Source organism: Struthio camelus, chromosome 12 (genome assembly GCF_040807025.1).
Source record: "Struthio camelus isolate bStrCam1 chromosome 12, bStrCam1.hap1, whole genome shotgun sequence".
NCBI classification, from domain to species: domain Eukaryota; kingdom Metazoa; phylum Chordata; class Aves; order Struthioniformes; family Struthionidae; genus Struthio; species Struthio camelus.
In genome coordinates this window covers 19158211-19176449 of record NC_090953.1, presented here as the reverse complement: position 1 = coordinate 19176449, position 18239 = coordinate 19158211, and the positions used below count along the sequence as shown (strand labels likewise).

Here is an 18239-nt window from a genome sequence, read left to right as displayed (position 1 = left end):
CGGAGAGGAGTGACGCTCCTGGAGAGCGCTCAGCTCCTCTCAGCCCTCAGCTGTGGGGCCCATCAGGAGCCCGCGCCGCCGTTGCCCCTTTAAGCGCGCGCCGCCCGTGTCCTCGGGTGCCCCGCGCCCGCCCGCCTCGCCTGCCGCCGCCACCGCGCTATTAATAGCGGGGCGGGGGCGGGGCGCCCTCCGACACGCGAGGGGCGCGCCTCGCGCCGCCCGCCCTCCCCCCGCTGCCCCGCGCGCAACCGCCGTAACCGCCATAACCGCCGCCGGGGCGCGTGCGCGGGGCGGGCTCTCGCCGCGTCCCCCCTGCAGCCCGGGTCCCCCCTGCAGCCCGGGTCCCCCCTGCAGCCCGGGTCTCCCGTGTCCTCCTCCCGCCGCTCCTAGAGCAGGCGCTGGAGTCTCCACCGGCCCCAGCGGCGAGGCGAGGCTTTCCCTTCCCGCTGGTGGAGGGGCGACATGGGAGGGAAGCGCCAGCGCGGGTTCTCTCAGCAGCCGCCCGCCCGCGCGCGGAGCTGGGCAGAAAACCGGGGAGCGTTGTCCTACTGCGCGCGTTTGTAAAAGCCGTGAGGAGCCTTTGTCAGAGGCGATATAGCTTTAATGTGTGAGTGTGTCCCGTGTAATCAAGGAGAAGGGAGAGCCTGTACTGCAGGAAATGTGTTGCCTTACTGGATTAGAGCAGTCTACTTCAGTATCCTGGCCAAACCTAGCCAGGAAAAGACATCACAGGGGAAGGGAATGTTTTAATTCCCCTTTCCCTTTCCTTCCTTCAAAACAAGTGCTGTGTATACTTCAGTCGTTAGCCCTTACCCTGGAACCTCAATGCCTCAATGCTTTTTATTTCTAGAAAATGAGAGGTACTCTTACTAGCCATAAAAATGCCATTCCTTATTTGAATTTCTATTCCATTAAAGTGTGGCAACAAAAACTCCTCAGTTACCTGCATATCATCTTTTACCAAAAAAAAAAAAAAAAAGACAACTATAGTAAACAATGTCCCTGTTTTTGTCATTAGTAGAGGAAACAGTGGCCACATTTGATGCTTTTAATTTTATGTTTAATTTTACATTAAGTTTTAAGTTTTCTACAGCCTTCACCTGATGAGCACATGGGTCGTTTCCCCTGCACAGAACAGTTCCCCTCCTGCTCCACCCCTGAGCATGACTGCGCACACTGTCACCCAAACGCTCCTGGCACCAGCGATATCTCTCTGATCAGCAACCGCCTGAGTGTGACGTACATTGAAAATAACATTGCCTGTGCCAGCAAGGCTATGTTACTGCAAATGAATGTGAGTCACAGAGTTTTAGTGAGTTGGGCGTGTCTTTCAGATACATTCATCTTATAGCTTTGTTGGGTATTACAGGTTTTGGTTGCATTTTAGGACAAACTCAGTGGTCACCACCATGCTCTTTACCACCATCTTCCTGTTCATTTGATATATAGCAAATCAGCCTGTGACAGGAGAGCTTACCTTGGGGGGAGGAGGGGAAAATCTGGGGTGAAGAGAGCAAAAATAATCTGTTAAGTGCAGCAACGCCCTCAGCACTTTAAACCACAGCATTAGAACAGGAGCCTCAAGTGTGCGTTAGTAACGCTTTTGCCCTTTGCTCTTTGGAGGGGTGATTTGCTCTACAAATACTTTATAAACCTCTTGAGACTGTGGCCCCATGTTATTCTTCAAAAGTATCTGCTAGTAAATTCCCACTGTATTACAACATTGGCTTCTGTCAAAATGTGTTAAATAATCATAGACAAATGAGATCTGGTGACAGGATTTGTTCTGATAAACGAAGGTTGTTAGAGCCATGCCAAAAAAAAAAAAAATCACACAGTTCTGAGATTAAATAAAAAGATCAAGATTGTCTGAAAACCGTAGGAGACTTAAGAGAGCCCCATACATCCTTAAACGTACAGACAAAATGAGGAAGTCGTTAAAGGGTAGCCTTGTTTTGTATATGCACGTTCTGGAGTGTCGTCTTTTCTTTGAATAGTTAACAAATTGAACACAGCTGAGCAGAGTAAAATCTAGGGTTGTAATACCACAGACTTTTATTTTGCTGAGTAGTGTCAGTCACTGCACTGACACTAGTCATCTCAGTAAGTTGCCAGGGAGGGTTTCTCTACTGAATTCTGTTTGGAAGCTTGGGGAATTTTGGTCCGGAGTTTATGGTCTGTCTGTTGTAGAACCGAAACACAAACTTATAGTCCTGAGTGAAAAAAGAGCTTAACTGCTTAGTTCAGCCTCAGGTAACAAGCAGAATAGCTATGCTGCAGGAGTGATGGATCTGCCAGACCTAAGCTCTTCGCAGGCTCATATTCTGCCTTTGGTTTCAGCAGAACGACAGCAACTTTATCTTTCAGTTAGGATCCCTAAAAGTCATACAATTGGAGTCAACTACAGAAGAGAGAGCTTCCATTCTCCCTTGCCTTCTGCTCACCTTTTGCAACATGTTCTTCAGGTGTTACCCTAACTATCTACAGGTGCCACAGTGTAAAGGAGGTTTGGGGTACTCTTTGCTGTTGCCACCTCAGCCAGAACTTTATGACTGAGAGTCCTAAGTAGAGCCAAATTTTGGCCTTTCGTAGGCTTAATTGCTGACTCCTGACGGTGTCAAAGCCTCTCATGGAGACTGGCCTGTTAGTATGGGCAACTCTGCGTGAATCATCACTCAAACAAAGCAGTCATCATGCCAAAACACTGAATGGAAATGCTCAGCAAACTAAGAGAAGAAACACAGTAAAACAGCTTATAATTACTCAATTACTCTAATTTTTGGTACTTTCAGTACTCGCTTTCAGAAAACTTAAGGTGTCACTTTTTGTCCTTGGACTCGTTTTATATTCTTTGCTTTGGACCATTTGATTTATTATTTTGCATACTATGATAAACAGTTTGGATGCCGTGTATACAAATTCCACATCTCATACAGCAGACAATCTAAGGACATCACCGCTCAAACCTATCTGTGTAGCAGTGGTCCTTACCAACCCAAGTGGTTCCACTGAATTTGATGGGATTACGCAGATAAGTACATTTGTGTAGATCAGACCCTAAATGAGTAGTTCACTTCAGATATTTACTCTTTGTAATGTGTTGCATTTGAGGTTTACACTCTAGAAGCTTTAGAGACTGCAAAATTTCTTCAGAGTCATACGAACATCCAATAAAAAGCAACATAAAGAGAAGATTATAGTTCGGAGAAAACAATAAAAGGTCAGAGTTTCTGTGCTAAAGGTAAAACCCTTTTGCTTTTAATCCCGTCTGTGAGATAGCTACAGATCCAACCTAGACTCCTTTTTCTAACATGTTTAATACCACAGAAGGAAGGGGAGGAGGGATACATTTTTACAATGCCCCCCAGACTTCAGCTTGTTTTGCATAGGTGAGAGAGAGATATAGTAGGTAATAAATTTGTTCATAAACCTTTAAAAAAAAAAAAAAGCCAGTTGCAAAAGTTTGGAAAGGTTAAGTTCATTCTGTGGGTCATTTTTAGTATAGCTGGAACAATAATTAGATTAGAACACCTTTGGGAACAAGTGGTTTTGCAGCCATAGGATCTTACCTTGACTAGAAGTGTGCCATTTAATTTGTGGATTGTTTAATTTTCTCTATGCTAATGTAATTAAAGAAAGTGAATATTGCCTTCATTTAAATATTAGTGAGAAACAGGGTAATAGAATGTGTGAGGGTATCAATTATGTTGGCTTAAAAATCAACAGATGGGTCTAGCATACATTAGTGTATTGAATGCTGCAGCTGTAAGGCATGATGACGATAGGTGTAGATGTGAGTGCTAATAAAGTTCCTTTTTTGTACTTGCTGAAATATTTGATCTTGATTTAGGTCCAGTTAGGTCTTTAAAAACTCTTCCTTCACTTTTTGATTGTAAATCAAGAGTAACTTTATTTAAACTGAGGTCTTACACTGTTCTAAGGGTCTGATCCAAAGTAAGTGAAAACACTTCTACAGCTTTCAGTAGGTAGTGAACAAGTAATCAAGTAATGAACAAATGGAGAATCAAGCTTGCACATTGCAACAAAAGGGATTTCCCAAGGACGAGCTTTTATAGTTTAAGGTTCCCATAAAGTAATTAAATAAATGGCTTTTTAAATATCAGATTTGCTCAGGAAAAGCTTAAGATCAGTTCTGTTGAGACCCCTAAGAAAAAAAAAACAATGCTAAAAGTGAATGTGTGGGCTACAAAATATCCGCCCACATACATTTCCAATTACCTGTCAAACAGTTTTCTGCTCTTGAAGATGTAATGATAATGTTTAGTTCACTCTAGCCACTTGTATGTTCAAAACTCTATAGATAATCTTTGATTTTTTTAATTTTTTTAAGGACTGGATGGAAACACTGACAACCAGAACCTGGGAGAATTTTGTGAACACGGAGGACTCACCGCTACTGTGTCTTCCAGTGAAGCAAGTTGCTTTTCTCCATGCTGTGTTGAGGAGACTAGCAGGTTGCCCCAGTAATTGAGGTCAGAGCTATTTAAATATTAACTTTCTAGATAAATAGTAGTCTTACTTGTGCTTGGGAACCATTCTCTGGAAGTAAGTAAGGCAATATTCTGTTGGCACTAGGCAGTATCAGATCCAGGAAATCCTGTATTTCTCTAGGCTGACTGGAGTTTGGCCTGCAGAAGAAATTTTATGTTGATTTCTCTGGTCAGACAGAGCAGAAGTGCTCGGAATTTGAGAATTTTTCTCTTCCTGATGTTTCCCAACGGTACAGTAGTTACGATACTTAAGTAAAGCATAGATTATTTTTAGCCCAGTTTCCTAAGTCAGTGAGACCTAATGAACCTTGCCGTTTGTCTGTCTACTGTGGATTCCCCCGGCTAATTTTGGCTAGCATTAACAGCAAGGCAGTGTCTGAAAAGTAATAGGATGGGAGAGACCCAATAATTGGTTGAGCAGGAAGCTGTAGCATTGGCCAATAGTGAGCCCATAAGATATAAATCCATAGAAAACTGACTTCGTTAGTGCCTGTGCTCATGGAATTACCTAGTTTGGATGTTACTTTGCAGCAGTTATCTAGAGCAGAGTGCTCTCTTGAATGTGCTCAGCACTGCAAGAGCTAGGAAGTTCTGCCACAGAAGAGATTTTCTTTTATAATTTGAAGTGCCCTTGAACAACTCTTAGAAAAGCAGCATTTTGCGTTTGAGTTTAAATTTAAACTTGGCTTTTGGCCTAATTGTCTCTCTGAGTCTAACAGAAACTCCCTTTAGTGACTAACAGCTCACTCCCGTTAGTGATAAGTCACCCGTGCAGCGCTCCATGTCGCCAGGCCTTGCCGACTTGGCAGTATTTGTAGTCTTTGGAGAGTTCCCAACAAGGGGATCCTCCTGTGGTGCTTTCAGGAACGTAATTTTTTAGAGACACTGTAAGGAGTTGTGGTTTGCTACGTAAAGCCTGGCTTTGTACTACAGAAATACATTATATTTGTGTTGCATATGGAAGTTACTTTCTAGCCTCTGAATTTTAACAGTAATTTATAATGTGGCACCTGCAACCTTAAAGAGTGTTCAGGATGAGATTCCCTGCTTGTCACACCACAGAGCCTCAATGTCCCTTAGTTCCCAGTGGAGTTTGCAAAGCCCTCTGCTGGCCCCTGGGTAGGGTGAACTTCACACATGAATGCATTTCTTGAAAGCTGTTTAAGCTCCTAGAAATTCAGATAATGTTTAGTGAAATTTGCAGCTCTCACTCATCTCTAGTGAAGCAAATGGGAGTTAGGTGCACAGTGACATTTTCTGAAGTACTATCTGCGTCATAAGATACCTGTTGAAAAAATACTTGAACAAATCCAGCTCCAACTCTCCCATTTATATTTCTCTGGGAAGTTTGCCATTGACTTTAGTGGGGCTCTAAAAAGGGTCAGTAATTGGCATCTGACTTTATTATTGCACAATGTAATTTTGTGATGTATTATATGTTTGCCTACAATGAGTGGCCTGCATAGTTTTTATATTGGTTATTAAAGAAATATATCATTCTGGTATCAATTGTGGAACAAGTCCCTATTCTGAGGGGATGTGTTTGTCCCCTTTACAAGCCTTCTTCAATCTCTGGTCTTCAGATTATGTTTTCTGGGAAACTACCATAGGAAAAACCCACCCCTCTCCTCTCCTGCTTCTTTCATTCCTGGGAAGAGTATTCTACTGTATGTGAAAGTGCTGTGAGTAACAACCACAATCAACAGTAAGATAGATGAGGAATATTAATAGTTGTGCTTCAGGGCATAAGCCAAATTCTAACCATTTGAAAGTGAAGTTTAAAGCTCTCAATGGGCCTCAGGGCCCACTGCTAAATATTTACTAAGCTATCTTCTGTAGCACCTTTGGGAAGCTTCTGATGGAGGTAGTTGTGGCTCACTCCTGGGTGAAACAGCTTTTGTTTTCAGTTAAAGCACCAGGACTGAGGAATGCAGCTTTGGGTGTCACTGTGTTTATGTACTAAGATTGCTGAGAAGCCAATTAAGAATGCAGCTGTGAACTTTTAAGCAGTGTGGCATGGAAAAATAAAACATGAAGTGTGTGTGTGCATGGGGGGAACGTACCCAGTGTTTTGTACATTCCAGGAGAGGCCTCAGTAAAGACTGGAATTTTAATTCTCATCTGACAACATTCCACAAAGACAACTCGCATTCCCTTCCTGCCTCCCCCTCCCAAGAGGTTCCTTTCAAAAAACTGTTTGGCTTATTATTTGTTCTGCCTTGGCTATCAGATAATTGTTGGACTGCCACCACTCAGAAAGGATTAGCTTGGGCTCTTTATGTTCAGTTGCTAATTTGAATTCTCTGGGATTCTTTAGTATTACTTATTTTCTTCTTCTTGTTGTTATTAGAGATGCAACTTCTTATATATTGTCATTCTAAATTAAGATCAGAAACATCATCAGCTACATCAATATCTCTGTGGAGACCCTAAGTTTCCCTCTACCACACCCTCGGTCCCCTCATATGCACCGCTGTTAATATAGTGCAAGGCCATTGGAAAGGCAGAAAAGAGGAGAGGCAGTGAGTCATGTTAACTTCTTAGCAGCACAATTAAAATATAAAACCTCACCTATCCCAGTAGGAACAAAGATCTTGACCTGCATAGCACCTGCAGTACGGTGTTTCTGTACTTATTCTATATTTTTAGTTCTGAAAGCAAATATGAAAAGTAGGTCACTGCTGAAGGAATTTGAATGAAGAAAATGTTTTTGGAGCCAGGACATCAGAGTGAGATCAGGAGAACCGGACTTTGCTCACAGGCATTGGTTCATTTCTGGATTATATAGGCACAAAGAGGTGAAGAAGTCTGTTTCCTCTATGGATGTGGGCCTGCCAGCCTTGATAATGTCCCATTTAAGCTACAGCTCATGGTTGTGTATATAAAATTATAAAACTCTGTGAGACTAACAGCTTTCAAATAAGGATACTTTTTTTTTCCTTCTCTTGTTCTAATTTTAGTAATTCTAGTAACACTCACAATAACTTTTTATTGCAATAGCTTCTATTTAGTTGAAGTGTTAGCTTGGGAATCCAACTGCCAGTATTTTCTTCCTTTCTCTCTCTCTCGCTCTCTCTTTTTGGGAATCGGCCTATCTTTTAATTGTTCATGTTTTTTAGAAAGTGGGTTTTAGTCATACTGTGATATAGCTGTAAGAGGCAGAACACAAGACTCGTAACCCAGCAAGGGGGAAGAGGACTTAAATGGCTTTTTCACTGATTTTAGACAGCTTTAGTAGCTAGAGTTCTATAATATGTAGACAGTACTTCGGATCTGACATAGGTCAGCAGCATTGTGCGCTGTCCCTGGCACACCTCTTCTACCTGAACTGTCATGGGGGTCCTCAGAAGCTGCCAGCTGTATTACTCCAGATATGGGTGAGAATCTTTCCTCTTAATTTCAATTAGTTCCAAATATGCATTAAGTCCTCTGGAGATGTTAAAACTGATGCTCTGTGGAGAGCTGAAAGATAATTAATGTGTAGGAGGCATAGTTTTTCTTTCTTCTCTGCTTTACACCACTGCTGTTGAGCTCAGTCACGACCTGTCTAGCAGACGGAATGAAGATGAGTGCCTCCTCGTACTTCCTATCTGTGACTTATATGTGTCACTGAACTGCGCTCAGGATGGGAAGGAAAGCTGTCTTGCAGTGATGCCACACAGGGCAGCTGGGAGGGATCTTCCAGGGAGGGAAAGGAGCAAACAAAGGCTTGACTGTGTTTCCCTGTTTCTTGTGTCAGCCACCGTCGATGGCATAGCTGCCTCTCTGCGGTAGGGGCCACGTTTGAGCTATTCAGTTTCAATGTTGTGAAGAGGCTCTCTAAGCTTTATGAAAAATGCCACATAGTCATTGCCCAGGCCCCCAGAATACATCTCAGAACCCTCACCCCACCCTGCTTCCAGCAAAGATGTCACATAGCTGAGAAGGCCTATGAGCTCAGTTTTCCTTTGACACATGGTCTCTTTGTGCCATGCTGGCAGCATAAAAGGATAGGCAGACGGAGGCATTCCCTTAGGAAGACACTTTCCCGAAGGACGGCACGTATTTCCTTTTTTCTAATTGTTCCTTAGACCCATTGAGAAAAGATGATGGCTCTGTGCCAGCGTTATCTACCAGACTGGCCTGCAGTGGGGGTGTCATGAGCACTGTGTTCTCTGACTGCCTTCTGCTTGGAACACCAAGAACCTATGCAGGCCATAGAAGGGTCTATTTACACCAGACAGGAGCCAAACTGTCCCTGCATACGAGGAACACAGTGACTTAAAAATTCTGCCCTGCCCAAGTTCAGGAACAAAAGCACTGAGCAGTAGAGCCAGCATGTAGGCTATCTACATAAAAGGTAGATTGGGACTGCAGAAATAAGATCATGTGGTTATGCCAGTTTCGTGCAGTAAGGTTTGTTCACAGAGGCGTCCTTGGTTTAGGAATTGCTTATTTTCGTCTCAAGACGAGTCCAAATTCAGTGAGGCACCTGCTTTCCCTTCTGGTAAGGGGGAAGAATAGTGGGGGAAGATTGATGGGTTGGGATGGGAACTAGAAAGTTCTGAATGCCTTTCTGGGAATTGGCAGATGCTGCGGGAGAAGTCTGAGGGCTTGGGGATCTTGACCTATTGAATTACCTTTTTGTCTAGCATCCCCAGCAGTGGCTGGGCATTCTGTAAATCTGTGTACGCTAACAGAAACCAAAAATGAACATTTTTGTTTTGAATTAAGCTAGTTGAAAGCAGAGCCTCAGTCAATTTCTTGAATTTCTTAGCTTAGTTCAAATTCTTTAATATTATTTATTACCTAGTTTGGGTACTGCATAGAATAGCAGTAAAGCAGTTGTCTTTTATGGTAGCTATAAATCTCCGTATGTATTTTTCCAGAAGTTAATACTTTTAAGAGTCTTTTATTACCAGCTGTAAGTCTGATTTTCTGACTAGATACCACTAATGGCTTTATTCTGGCTTCAGCAGTTTTCTTTGTCTCAGGGCCTTTTAGAGAGGCAATGGGTTCTTAGTCAGAATTTTTGTTCTAGTCCTATAAAATGTAGTCTTGTTAGAACAGCAGCTTGTTCTCAGTACTTTTTAATCTGTATTCTTTGCTTATTATAGTCTAGATTTTGCTGCATCAACTGCTGACAGCCTGGCTGACAGCCTAACAGCATATAATTCAAATAGATCAGTATCCAAAACCTGTATTTCAACTGATTGTGGTTACATTACTCTCATTTCAGTTAGTGTAAGGCTTCCTCCATCAGTTGTTGGAATTTTGATTCATTGTGTTAAAAATACAATGCCCAAAACATTACATTATCTGAAAATTTTTTTGAGAAGATGTCTCCAGAAGTCTCTTTCACTGTCTGTTTCTGTTAAGAAAACAAAAAACAAACCCAAAAACCCTGACATGAATCCACCTTTATGCATATGTAACCAGAGGCATTACTGAGGCAAGTCCCACACGGTCAGTTGGCCACACAGTGCATCTTCTTGCTCTGGATCTTCCAGCCTTTGTTGGTATAGTTGCACTTTGTTGCTGTCAAAGATCTGTGGCCCAACAGATCAAATTGGGGAACAAGATTAAACAGTGCAAAGAGCAGGACTCTAGTCAGTTCTGTATTAGGATAAGGTATAGGGATATGGAAATATATTTTTTTGGATCACATTATGTGATTGAAGCTATTACACAGTCTCAGCCTTACGGTCATTAGTCAGAGGAAAATAATATTTTTGAACGTCTGTAGCTCCCATTTTCAAAAACTGACTTAAGGGCCAAAGTTCCAGCAGGATTTTTTTTTTCAATTTATAATCTTTAATAAAGGCTCTGTGGAAGAGCAAGTTAGGTGATATTGCCATTGTTTTGGAACATACTGTACTGTAAGCCAACATCCTAAGAAAATGATTGTTGTAGCTGCAAGAAGATGTGATTCTCCTGTCTGCACATGTTGGATAGTTACATCTTCCACTAGCATGTTATCAGTTAGTCCACAGCAATGTTGTACCTTTTGCAATAAGGTTGCCTCTGTTACTGTGAGTTAGGAAGTGTGCCTCAAATTGCGCCATCTTCCTTTATTCAGACAGCGTGTTCAATCTCAAAAATGATACAACTGCAAAGTAGTATATTGAGAAAAGCAGAAGGAATTCTTTAAATTATACACAATACCGCGTAGTTTTCTATTCCAGCCTATCTAGATTATTCCTTCTCACGCCTTCTTCGAACTTTCCAAACGTCTGAAATGATCTGGATGCGATCCTGTGCAACGTGCTTGAGCAGGGGGGGGTTGGACTAGATGATCTCCAGAGGTCCCTTCCAAACTCAACTGTTCTGTGATTCTGTGATTTCTGTATGGCTTCAGAAGATAGTCAAGGAACATAGAAAACATGTTACACTCCCTCCAGTGGTGGAAGCTTTGTCTCATTCTACAATAGAAATATTTGGATCCCCTGCAAATTCAGTTTATTGCTCCCCTTGCCCCTCCTATAACGCCAGGGATAGCTATTCTTAATCTTCATGTCCTCCTCGAGACTTGTTCTGGGGTGCCAACAGGTATGTTCTGACTTTGAAGGCCCATTTCTTTTTAAGTGGCTGCCAGATTGGTCTAAATGAAGTGTGTTATTTCACCTTCCTTTTAGGTGAAGATGGCTCCATGTTTTTGCAGCTTAGTAACGTCAGGGACTGGTAATTGCTTAAGCAGGGAATTCATACCCCTGATAAATTGCAGCTTTGGCCAGGGAAAGAAAGTTTACGGAACAGAGCCACCTTGCCCTCTCCATGTCTGCCGCTGTCTTCCATGCTTCTGGGAAGAAGGGATATATATAAATACTGAGATGAGACCCATCATTTAAGGTAGGAGAATAGAAGAGAAATTGCTCTTCACTCTGCTCCAGGAATAACAGATGGTGGAGGGATAATTTATTTGCGTAAGATATTACCACCTAGTTTTTCAGTGCTGTTAAATAAATAGCCAGCTAGCCTAATGACTCCATATAGTGCCTGTTTAGCTTGTGTCTAAGCCAAGCAAGTGGCTTGTTAGCTCCATCTGCTGGAGCCTGATGATGTGAAAGATGTAGGGAAGCTTGGCTGAACACACCGGAAGGTGGTAAAAAGAGAAACATGTGACTAAGAACAGAAGGGCTCTCTGTGTGTCATCGAGTCTGTGGAAAAAACAGATGGGAACATCCATCTCCAAAATGCATAAAAATGTAAAGACTAATGAAAGGTTTGTTTGTGCTTGCGTTAATTACGACTTTTCTAGTCTCTGTAGCACGCATAAACAAGTGAAAACAAATAGTTAAATGTAGGAGAACAGGATTCAAATCTGTGTAACATTTGTCTTTTACTTTGGCTTACACTGCTGTGCCAAAAACAAGAATCTGAAGGTAGTTTATTTGAGGTTGATAAATACAGAGTTGATGAATTATGCATAGAACTTTAAATGGTTTCCCAGTTACAAAAACTAAAGCATTGTTTCAAAAGTAACAGACCACACACAGCAGTTTCAGACTTAGAGGAAATGTGCTGCTCTGTGAATTTTGGACAAGAACTTGGTGGCTACCAAGAGAGTCGCACCTGACTGATTTTGAGAAATTTTCCTATAGCTATGTTGTCACCTTTGTGAAAATTCAGCCACCCATTAAATTTGTCTTTTTGTCACCAAAAAAAAGAAAAAAAGGTACACTCCACAAGCAGCTTCTTATCTGGCACTCTGACCTGCAAAGAGTGACCTGCAAAGTAACCTTGTTTTGTTTAAGCAGTCACATACTGACAGTTAAGAACATGATTTTTCTGGCTCAGGTGCTCAGTAAGTTTAAGACAGTTCTTGTTCTTTACCAAACTCTCATGAGAAGTCCTTTCGGGGAGAAGAGGCAGAAGAGGGGACTTGTGCCTCATGGGCATGATATTCCTTCCCACTGAAAAGGGCCTGAGTTACTGTTACAATGCAAATGTCTCCATATGTGAGAGCTCTTCAGTGCTCTAAAAACAGAAAGGAGGATGCAAGAAGCCATGGAAGAGTGGGTAAGATGAGAACAGATTTTCTTCCCTCTCTTTTGCCATGATAGCGAAGATCCATGCTTGAAATAGCTGGAAGAAAATGTCCAAAGTTTATATTTAATTGCAGGTTTCTGTATTGCAGGGTGTGTGTTGTAATGGGGCCATAAAGAATTCAAATATCAGGCAAGTATCTAAAGATTAAAATCAGTTCATAGAATTGCTGCATGATTTACAGCTGTGAGAAGTAAATAGTTGAATGCCACAGACTAGCTTGAGATGATTAATTACATGGTACAGGCTTTGCTATAAGGCTTCTTGTATCTTAATTTTCCAGAAGATGCTGATACACCAGTCTTATTGAAGTTAAAGTGAAATTTGAGGTTGATTAAAGTGGAATTAGTATTTCACCTATGTGCTTTCTAAATGGAACTGTTCTTCTGCAGTCTGGTATTCAACCGTGTCTAGTCACAGTATTTTAAATATTATTTCTCATTTGTAATGAAGTATTAGCCAAAAGCACCACACAGGGACGAAGGCCTCACAAAGTATAAAAGACAGTCTGCGTCACAAGCATTTCACAGTGTTGGTATGTAATAGGACAACAGATGGCTATAACAAAAGAGGCTGACGATAGAGATGGGTTACAAACCACTGGCCAGAATATTTTCTTTTTTCTTTCTTTCTTTCTTTTTTTTTTTTTTAATTTTGATGTGCCTCTCCTCCCCACAGGAAGCTTCTTACATTTTTAGAGGTATCTTTGCATCCTTCAGCAGCTACACTCCTAAGATCAGTAGTGAGTCAGACTTTTTAACCCTTCTGAAGTGTTTCCAGTTCATCCCACACAGTTTGAATTTTGGAATCCAGATGTTGTGTGGGGTTTAGTCAAATGCCTTGCTGAAGCCCATGTATACTGTCACAACCTTGAGACCTGTAGGCTTATTTGAAAAGAAGTTTCTGTAGAAAGGCTGTCTTTCCCTGAAGCTGCACAGACTGGCATTAGTTTTTATCTTCTACTTTGATAAAGCCGTGAATTAATCATTGCATTATTTTATTGGAGCAGAGGTGAAATATTTGAACAGTATGAGAAGTGTACCAGTTCTTACCAGAACTATATCACCTCTCTATTGGCGAAAGATTTGAGTTGAGTGATTGTTCCTCAATATTTGTTTAAGATTCTTTTAGAAAGGAGGTAAAAGTAAGTGCCTAGAGGTTCAGAGAGAAAAGCTGACTGTCACCTCATGGTAAATCACTGGAGCTGCTCCCATGTATTTCAGCTTGCTTATCAGCTGCCTTTTATATTTTGGAAGTTACCTAAATCTTCTGTCTCAGTTATCCTGTCTAGAAAACAGATCTGTGAGTCTTCTCAGAATGCCAAAAAGAGAAATCATTTGACTAAATTCTAAAGTTCTCTTCACTTTTGAAATTGAGCTCAGGACACCTTAGCCTGTGGGGAGGAAAAAAAGCCAGTCCATTCCCTTGGTACTTGTTTATTTTTAGTTTCCTGTCTTTACTAACAAAATATCGGGTCATGCTCTCAAATAATGGCAACTTCTTAAACATGTATTAGAACAAGTCAAAAATAAGAATTTGGCTGAGAGGAGATCTGATGCTTTGTGGTTTTTTTTGGTCCCAAATCAGGACAATGAAAAGGAATGACAAGCATTGAAGAAAATAAACTTTAGGGTAATGAAAAACAAATATAATGGAGGGCTACTTTCTTAACCCTTTATTTCATTCAGATAGTGGACAGCATGACGGTTGACATGAGTTGTTCACAACTTGAGGGAGAAGATGGCAGGGTGCTTGACAGAAAAGTCTGATTTAGTGAATGGTAGGAAAGCTGGAACCTAGTAGTGAGTAAGACAGAACTCCTGCAGTCACATATCAGCCGTGGTGCGCAGCACCTCACAGAGCCTAAACGTGCTAAAAACAAGTGCTTTAAGATGGAGCCTTCAAGCTGTGCAATGCACATGCACTGTTTTGGGCTATATACCAGAAAATGGAACTAGAAACTGATCAATCTATTATGAAAGGATGAGAGGAAAAGATTAGAGAACTGTTAAGACTTGGACTGGGTGGAAGCATTGTGATCCCCAAAACAGGCTACTAGGATTTGAACAGACATTTGCAGCCTTGTTAATGGACAGAAAGTCCGTAAGTCAAGAAATCATTTGTATGAGCTGAAAGTTAAAGCAGTGAAGTCTGCCACAGAGTAGAAAGTTTTACATGCTTCTCCTCTACAGACCTGACTTTACAGGTAACTTGTGTTGCATTGTGATTGTGTGACTTCCAGAAGGTACCCTACCAAATCAGCCAGATGAGAAATTGTATCATGTGAGATACATAGCACAGGCCACCAAGGGGAATAGCCAGCCAGACAGCTAACCCTAACTCCTATAATGAAATGCAGCAGCTCAGGTGAGCGTAGATTAGGCAACCTTTCCTGAAACTAAACGCCTCGATATAGTTTGTTTAAACAACATACTCCAGCATGGCGCAGCTCAACCTAAACCAAAAGTGCATCATTTAGATATATGCCAAAACTTCAGTAAAATCCAAAATTTCCACTATGGAAACAGAAACAAGTTGTGGCAGAGAGCTCCCTTTAAATTCCATGTCTGTGCTCACATGTGCCTTGGAAAACTCCGTTTTGAATAATGAGGTTTCCAGCTGTATCATCAGAGTTTATTTGCTATTACAGCTAGGTTGCTAGGTATTTGTTTCTTTTCAAACTAGCAAGAAACGTCAAACAAAATATCTCCTACCAGTACCATTGTTCTTGTTCCTGCTGTGAATGGAAGTTACAGGTGTTAACTCCTCTTAAGGTTAGTTCTATTGTTTAGTAATCAGCCTGGTTCTAAGTTATATGATTAGAAAAGATTAATTGGCCTGCACCCAAAATCTGAAAATGAATGCAAACACTCTTTTTTTTCTGACATGGCCTGACCTTCTCCTCTTTTTATAATTGCTGCCATCTGGGGAGTAGCATCAGATGTCCATCAACGACCATTCTGCTGTCGTTGATTCTTCAGATGACAGATTGACTGGTGAATGGAAAGGGAATTTGACTGAACTGCATATCAGCTAATACTGGAAAAGTGCAGCACAACTATTGGCTTGTTGTTTTAGGCTTAAAAGACTACAGACTTAATCATTTGATCTTTTTACTCAAAGCTAAAGTTTTGGACACACTGCCATGTCACTTTCATGATTACCCGTGACACAGCACTGTCGCCTTGGGCAACCAGCAAGTCTCTAATAGGAATAAAGCCTGTAGTAGCCCATAGCAGCAAGCAGGCTTAGTCGAGGGAATTAAGAATTAGCCTTTTCTAATACCCGGAGTGGAGGTTTGCACATCCTTTAGCAGAGCTAAAAGAACTTCTGGATGCTAAGGGCTATGGTAATACTTTGATTTTAAACTAAACATTATCTTACTATAGTTAACTAACATATATCCCAAGGATAGGATGCTTTCTCCAAATCTGGCAAGGTAGGTACTCCTCATTTTTCTGTTTTAATTGAGGAAAAACATAAAGTAAAATGAACTGCTTGGGTGCAACTGAGAAAAAAAAAAAAAAAGTGATATTCTTTCCTAACATTGTCTGAGTGGCCATTTGCTTGCATCAAAGGTCTTTTGCAAAGTACAGTGCTAAAAGGGCTCATTCTGCCTTTGTCTTCAGTGAGATGATAGCTGCCTGGGTGTTTTTCCCAGGTGATAGAGTACTAACCACAGCCCTTCTGGTGTGTCTTCTGAAACTTGAAGAACTTGAATTCATCCCAAGTAGCATAAATCTGAGCTATTCTTTTAATTCAATAGCTTTTTATATACTTGGAATATGCTACCTAAACAAAGACATTAGCTTTCATATATTTATCAAAAGAAAAGGGATTTTTTCATGTTTCCAAAAAGAGTAATGAAAACGAAATTTTAGCTACCTGAAGCATTCTTGAGCAAGAAGTACAAAAGTACACATTTATCTTTTAGTATGTACTTGTTATGTGCTTTATTAAAGTTCAGGTTTCTGTAGCGTTCTTTGTATTATAGACCAGAACGTTGCTCATGAACTGACTGATCAAAATTTTTTTACTGAAACATGGCTTTGAGCAAAGTAAAAATTAATAGAAAACTTTATTGTTTTCTGATAAAGGAATCTGTTAGTAAAACACCATTTTCTTGATTCAGAAATGCTACTGACATTGATGAGCATTGGTAAAGAAACACAGCTTTTTGAACTATTTTGGAAACCACTGTGATTGAAAAGAACTTTTTTTTCATTCCTGGGAAATTCTGAATGTTTTAAAATTTCCCTCAAAAAATGCCCACTGAAAACATTTTCAATAAGCACTAATTAATGTAGAAGAATAAGTCAATGGGTAGCTGCAGTTAACACATGAGAATTAAAGAGGAAGGAAAAAGCATATTATAAATAGGACAATGAGAGAAATAGGTGATGAATGACAAATGGCTGATACTGTAAGCAAGAGGCAAGGCAAAGATCTGAAATGAACTAATTTTATCTAATTAGCGCTCTTTTTCTTCCACCTTCTTTGGCCTGAAGTAAAGTGATAGAGTTATGAAAATTTGCAGCTTTTCTCACTTTACCAACCACACTGGAATCTATAATCAAATAATTTTTAAAATTCCCCAGTGTGTTTATTTGGGAATTTGGGAGTTAACAGACATTCTTGTACCAGTTCGTGCTTGAAAGTGTCTCAGCAGAGCAAGTGATTTGAGGGCCGTACAAACTTGCCAAAGGATATACGGGTCACCTCGGTGACCATCTCCAAAACTGTCAATCTATTCGTTTCTACTGGTTTCATCTAAAAATTGGTGTTTATTTAATATCGCATAGCAGTTATGGATTTAAACACTACTCAGCTGGTTAAGATGTTATATTGCAAAATAGCTTTTGTCAAAAATTCAAACTTCTTTCCTCTGGCCACTTAAATACAGAAGACATTAGCAATGATCCTTTTGACCCTTTCCTAGCAATCCTAAGAATAATTACCATTCCCTAAAAAAAAAAAAAAAAAAAAAAAAAAAGAGGCATAGCTCTGTAAGGACAAGAATCTTGACTATTGTAGTATTTTTGTCTTAGTTAACACTGTTCTGGGGAGTGGATATAGTTGCACTTATTTTAGGTTGAATATGTAACAAATTCAAATAACATAAACACAGTAGCTTTCTTTGTATGTGTATTGATTATGTGGCTGCTGAAATGGAGCTCAGTTGTTTGCTCAGCCACCAGCCGGGCCTTGAGTGGCTCTGGGGTGAGGAGCTGCTTGCACCTCATTGCTGCAGCCTGCTGAGATGAGAGCGTAGCTGTTCTAAATGACTAAATCTGCACAAAGCAGCTGGGAGGCACCAGTGAATATGGCTGCATTGGCTCCCTCCTTATCAGCACACGTTAAAACCAACCAGAGCTCAATGGCAGCAATAAAATGTCTGTCTATCATGGTTACATCCACTTTAGTTTATGCAAGACTATTTTGCTGGGTATTTCTGCAGCCATGTATGTCGTAACTATAAATACACAATTTGGGCATTCTCTCTATGGTCCCAGCTACCAATTGCCCTAGAGGCGTCACAGAGAAATTCTTCAAAGCTCCTTTCTACTTGAAGCTTGTCACTAGTTTTGCTGCAGAAATTCTATTTGGTATACCGTTTTCTGCCAGTAACACGAATCATCGTATGCCTTCACCATTTCCTCAGAAAGCAGAAGTTTGGAAACCTAACAGTTCAAAGTAAGTTGT

At 40.8% G+C, this 18239-nt stretch overlaps 1 protein-coding gene across 3 annotated transcripts in view; it reads left to right on the top strand.

Annotated features, from left to right (window-relative positions):
- The first annotated feature begins 355 nt into the window (after positions 1-355).
- The window catches only part of TRPM1 (transient receptor potential cation channel subfamily M member 1), a 126482-nt gene continuing 108598 nt past the window's right edge, over positions 356-18239 (top strand). For all 3 annotated transcript variants that reach the window (XM_068958217.1, XM_068958218.1, XM_068958219.1), the window contains exons 1-3: positions 356-607; positions 1094-1294; positions 4352-4493. The gene's annotated coding sequence lies outside the window, so the exon portion shown is untranslated. The remainder of the gene's footprint in view (positions 608-1093; positions 1295-4351; positions 4494-18239) is intronic.